Source organism: Morus notabilis, unplaced genomic scaffold, assembly GCF_000414095.1.
Source record: "Morus notabilis unplaced genomic scaffold, ASM41409v2 Scaffold168, whole genome shotgun sequence".
Lineage (NCBI taxonomy): Eukaryota > Viridiplantae > Streptophyta > Magnoliopsida > Rosales > Moraceae > Morus > Morus notabilis.
The window spans coordinates 122414-127119 of record NW_010367753.1 but is presented as its reverse complement, the minus strand read 5'-3'; the positions used below and the strand labels follow the sequence as shown (position 1 = coordinate 127119).

The window sequence follows — 4706 nt, the reverse complement described above, 5'->3', positions numbered from 1 at the left end:
CTTATAGCCCTGGATGTTTTGAACATTTTCGGTTACTATGACAAAACCTAATTTTAACTCTAAAACCAAGTTTGAAGTCATTTTACAAAAACGGACAAGCTGTCTAGCACAGTTTCGAAAAAAAAACTGGCAGCCACTGGTTCAGCCAAACGGGACCCTTAGAGGCTCAATCTCGATTTTTCACAAAAGTGACAATTTTAGATTTCGACGAGACAAAGAAATTTCATGAAGAAAGTGTTTTCAAAATCTGACCCTAAGAGGTATTAAAACACAGATTCCCGAAACGGTACAGTTTTTGACTAAAACAGTTTCAAGAAAAACAGCAGCCACGGTTTTCAGACAAACGAGGCCTTTAGAGGCCGAATTTCAACTTTCACCAAAAACGACAATTTTAGATCTCGACGAGACGAGAAATTGTCGCGAAGAACAAAATTTTGAAATCCGACTCTAAGATACAGTAAAACGTAGATTTCAGAAACTGCACAGTTTTTAACGAGACAAAACTAAAACAGTGGCGGTTTCAACAAAAGTCATAAAAGAACCCGAGATAGAATTTTAGTAAAATACAATGACATTAAACCTCATTTTAATGAAAGTATTCATAAAGGAATTTTTCAAGGAAAAATGATTTCTTTAAAGAACGTAGAGGTTTACCGACGAATTATCCCGACGGGCACCTACGAGCCCAATACGATAGGTCCGTAGAATTTCGAATATTTAATGTGGGTCCAACGCCCACATTAGTTTAAGAGACTCCGTTGGAGTATAAATTTCAGCGGCGTAAAAGTTAGAATGCCATGTATAAGTCCTAGGCCGAATTGGGCCTTAATATCATACCAAGGGAAATCTAGGAAAATAAGATTTTGAAGATTTAATAAATTAATCTTTATTATCCTTTAGTAAAGGAAAGGAATATATGCCTTATGGAAATGGTTAGATTTTCCTTCATAAGTTGCTAAAATAAAATAGCAAATAATAGTTAATCTCACACTCTTAATGGGTGTTCAGTTTCAGAAGAAAGCAAGAGACTAGGCTGATAGGCGAAAAAGGGATTCCAGCTTTGAAAATCAAGTAAGTAGGAATCTCGCCTACAGTATAAATAGATTTTAAAGTAAACAGTACACATGAACTATATATGTTTGAGTACATTTAATGTTATGAATGCTATGCTATGTTATACTACATACACTTAGGCAGTACACCCGAATTATATGTGTTCGAGTACATGATATAGTATGCTATGCTAGGTCATATTGCATACACCTTAATAAGTCAAGAGGAACTTATAAGACTAATCTCAGTTGAGTGCCGTACCAGCCTCCACAAGGGAGGTAACTCAAGCTCCACAAGGGAGAAAAAAAAAAAATAATAATGATGTCCTCCGACTCAAGGGAGGCATTCAAGTTATAATCACGGTGTCATGGGGGACCTTGCAAACCCTCACGTCCCGATGATTGCGCGCAAGTGGTACGAGCACTCGGGCCCATCAGTAAGAAAGATAAGATAAGATAAGATAATAAGATTCTGATAAGACATCATAATTAAGCATAATTGGCTCATGCATATTTATTCATGTGAACTTACAGTTATTTTACGGGAGATAGTTCCTACTTGCTGAGCGAAAGCTCATTATAGAATGTTTATACTGTAGGTAAGCAACCGGCATATAATGCCTGATGGACTGCTGGCGAGTGGACGAACGATGTGGAGCTCGGGATATGGATACCACTCGCAAATATTTCCGCAATCAGCTTTATGTTACAAATAGTTTTGTTAATTATGATTATGAAACAGATATGTTAAGGTTTGAATATTTTAATTAAGAAAGCAATTTCGTATTTTATGTTTATAATAAGACCTTTAAAAAAAAAAAAAAAACGTTCCGTAAATTTTAAGAAATTTCAGTAAGTACAAATTAAAAAGTTAGTTACAGTGGCGGCCTCAAAAGAGGGTCGCTACAGTCCTAATCCCAAGGAGGACATAAGAGTGTCAATCTCATTCCTAAATCTCAAATTTGAGTGGGACCGACTAATTTCACTCTCATTTCAGAATAATAATAAAAAAAGTAAATATGGACTTGACTCTCCTTCTCCACTCTCATTTATAAATCCCGGTAAGTAAACATGCTAAAACTGTTTCACCATACCCAAAATCACCAAGGTTTTTCAAGAGTACTCTCCGATGAGCGCACCTCAATCATAGACTGATGAGCCAGCCAATACACAGAACGAACCAAGTACCTTCCTTTTATCGTCATAGTGCAAAGTGATAGTGTCCTCTCATCGTCGAAAACTAAAACGAATTGGCAAAGTGCCAAGTGATAAGAGTATCCTCTCATCGTTGAAAACTAAAACGAATGCCAATAATATATGCACGGTCAATAATAGAGAGAAACATTTATCAATTTTGTGTGTGTCCCACGTTCAATATGTGCGTAATTAAATCAGCCACCAAAAGATTTCAATTAACGTCCAAGGCTGGAGTGATGGACCTAAAATTAAGTGCTAGGCTAGGAATCCAAAGGGAGTTCGAAAGCATTACAATTCCCACTATCAAGGAGGGCTCGACCCTTAAAAGATGCTAATCTACATGTAAGAACATAGAACAATTCTGCTTCTGTCGAGCCTTGAGGAAGGAGGTGTAGAAAATGATACTTAGCTCTAAGAACCCTAGCCATAAGGCCGCAATCCAAGAAGTGGAGGATGGGCCAAGCTTGACGAGCCACCAAAGCTTGAGTCTAGCCCATTTGGACCTCACGGATGTGGGTAATTTAAATAATAATAATAAATAAATAAATAAAACTCGTTATAAATTTATGGGTGTGTTTAGAACTCATTCCAAAATGATTTTATTGAAAACGTTTTCAATCTCAAACAAAAATTACTTTTGAAAATGTGTTTAGTAGTTTTATCAAGATATTATTTTCAGTGTAAAAAAACTCATTAATGTCTCTCTTTCTCTCTCTCTCTGCTCGAGAGAGGAGGAAACGAAAATAAAAAATGAAAAATGATTAAAAATCATTTTTCATTTCTCTTTCATTTTACACTAAACTAAAAAATCATTTTCATCTCTTTTTTTTTTGTCTTTATTGCGCCAAACGCCGTTTTAAAAACGTTTTCATTTTTTTTTCAAAAAATGTGAAAAAAGAAACTGGAATTAATTCCAAACACGGCCTATAGTTCTTCAAATTTTCATCTTTTCTTCTACATGCTCCCTAATAAGTTCAAATACTTTTCTCTTGTTTCCACCAATAAAAGAGGGTAGGCCCGAGTAGACGTCAAAAGTTTGATTCAACGGCATCCCCGAGAAGTTGAATACGCACCGTATAGTTAATTTAACAGGAGACGGATGGGAACATACATGTAGTTAAGATTGTATATGCGTTCATTTCACCGATTCGAGTTTTTAGTCTTAAGTTTTTACAATTAAAAATTTTCAAAAAATGTCACATCTAACTTTTTCTACTACAGTTAAAAACTCTCAGAAAATGTCACATCTCAGCTCGAATTGAAAACTCAAATTCGTGAAGCGAACGAAGCCGTAGTCTTTATGCGATGATTACCATACATATAGATTGAAGTTTCTTTTTATGTAATGGTCCAAAATTCAAATTCAACGAGAGAAAAATATAATATTTTATCATCTCATTATTTATGCCATTAAAAAATATTTTAGTGGAATAAGAAAAATATCCTGTCAAAAAATTATTCTAAAAGAATATGAAAGATGTACTAACTACTAGATTATTAATCGCATAAATGAAAATTTTAAAATTAATGACAGAAATAAAATAGTGTTTTCTTTTTTATGGCATCCTTAAAAAATTTTATAAAATCAGCTTGAAAAGGGGAAAGGGCCTTGTTTTTATGTTATGGTTGCTTCTTAAATTAGTTTTCCACATGCAAATTAGGATTTTGCTGAATTTATCCTAATATAAAGAGTTAGCTTCCTCAAGAGTATTATGAAATAATATATACTTTGACTCTTAAACTTTTAATTTTAGTAAATTGCGCAATGAAATTTTTTTTCAACCATTTTAATCCCCAAGACAATAAAATCAACAAAGGATTAAGAAATTTAACATACGTAATCATTCAATCATCACGTCGTAACCTCAAATTTTATATAAATAATTATGTTATTTGCAAAAATTGTATCCTCCATAAAACTAGAACATTTTATACTTGTTGTAACTATATTTATGTAAAATTTTCAATTATTATATTATATGGGTATGATTATCTAAGTTATAGTTTAGAAATTATTTGTCAATTTCAATAGTCAGGACTAAACCTGCCAAAAGACGAAAATTCAAGGAGCAATCTAATAAAGTTAAAAATTCAAAAACTAAAATATCATAATACTTGTGGTTCACGTATTGACAATGTCAATAACCCTAAGACAAAATGTTGCTATAAAATTATACAAAAAATTACTAGGAGAGATGTTACTAAATTTTGCAGTTACCCAATTTAAATCATTTAACGTAGTGTTTGTTCTCACAAAAATTTTAAAAATTTAGGACTTGTTCTTTTGCAAGTATTTTTGAGTTAAGTTTTTGAGTTGAATTTGAGTTGAATTTGAGTTATAACTTGAGTTTAAGTTGTAACTTGAGTTTGCGTTTGGTTGTGTATACTTGAGTTATGGTTTGAGTTAAGAATTTTTTGAGTTTGTGTTTGTTTGTGATAAAACTTGAGTTGTGAATA

General features: G+C 33.0%; 1 long non-coding RNA gene across 1 annotated transcript in view; it reads left to right on the top strand.

The window, feature by feature from the left end:
* Positions 1-4706, top strand: part of LOC112094515 — a 6691-nt gene that overhangs the window by 261 nt on the left and 1724 nt on the right. Inside the window, exon 2 of the long non-coding RNA XR_002903573.1 lies at positions 1009-1071. This is a non-coding gene — a long non-coding RNA (uncharacterized LOC112094515). The remainder of the gene's footprint in view (positions 1-1008; positions 1072-4706) is intronic.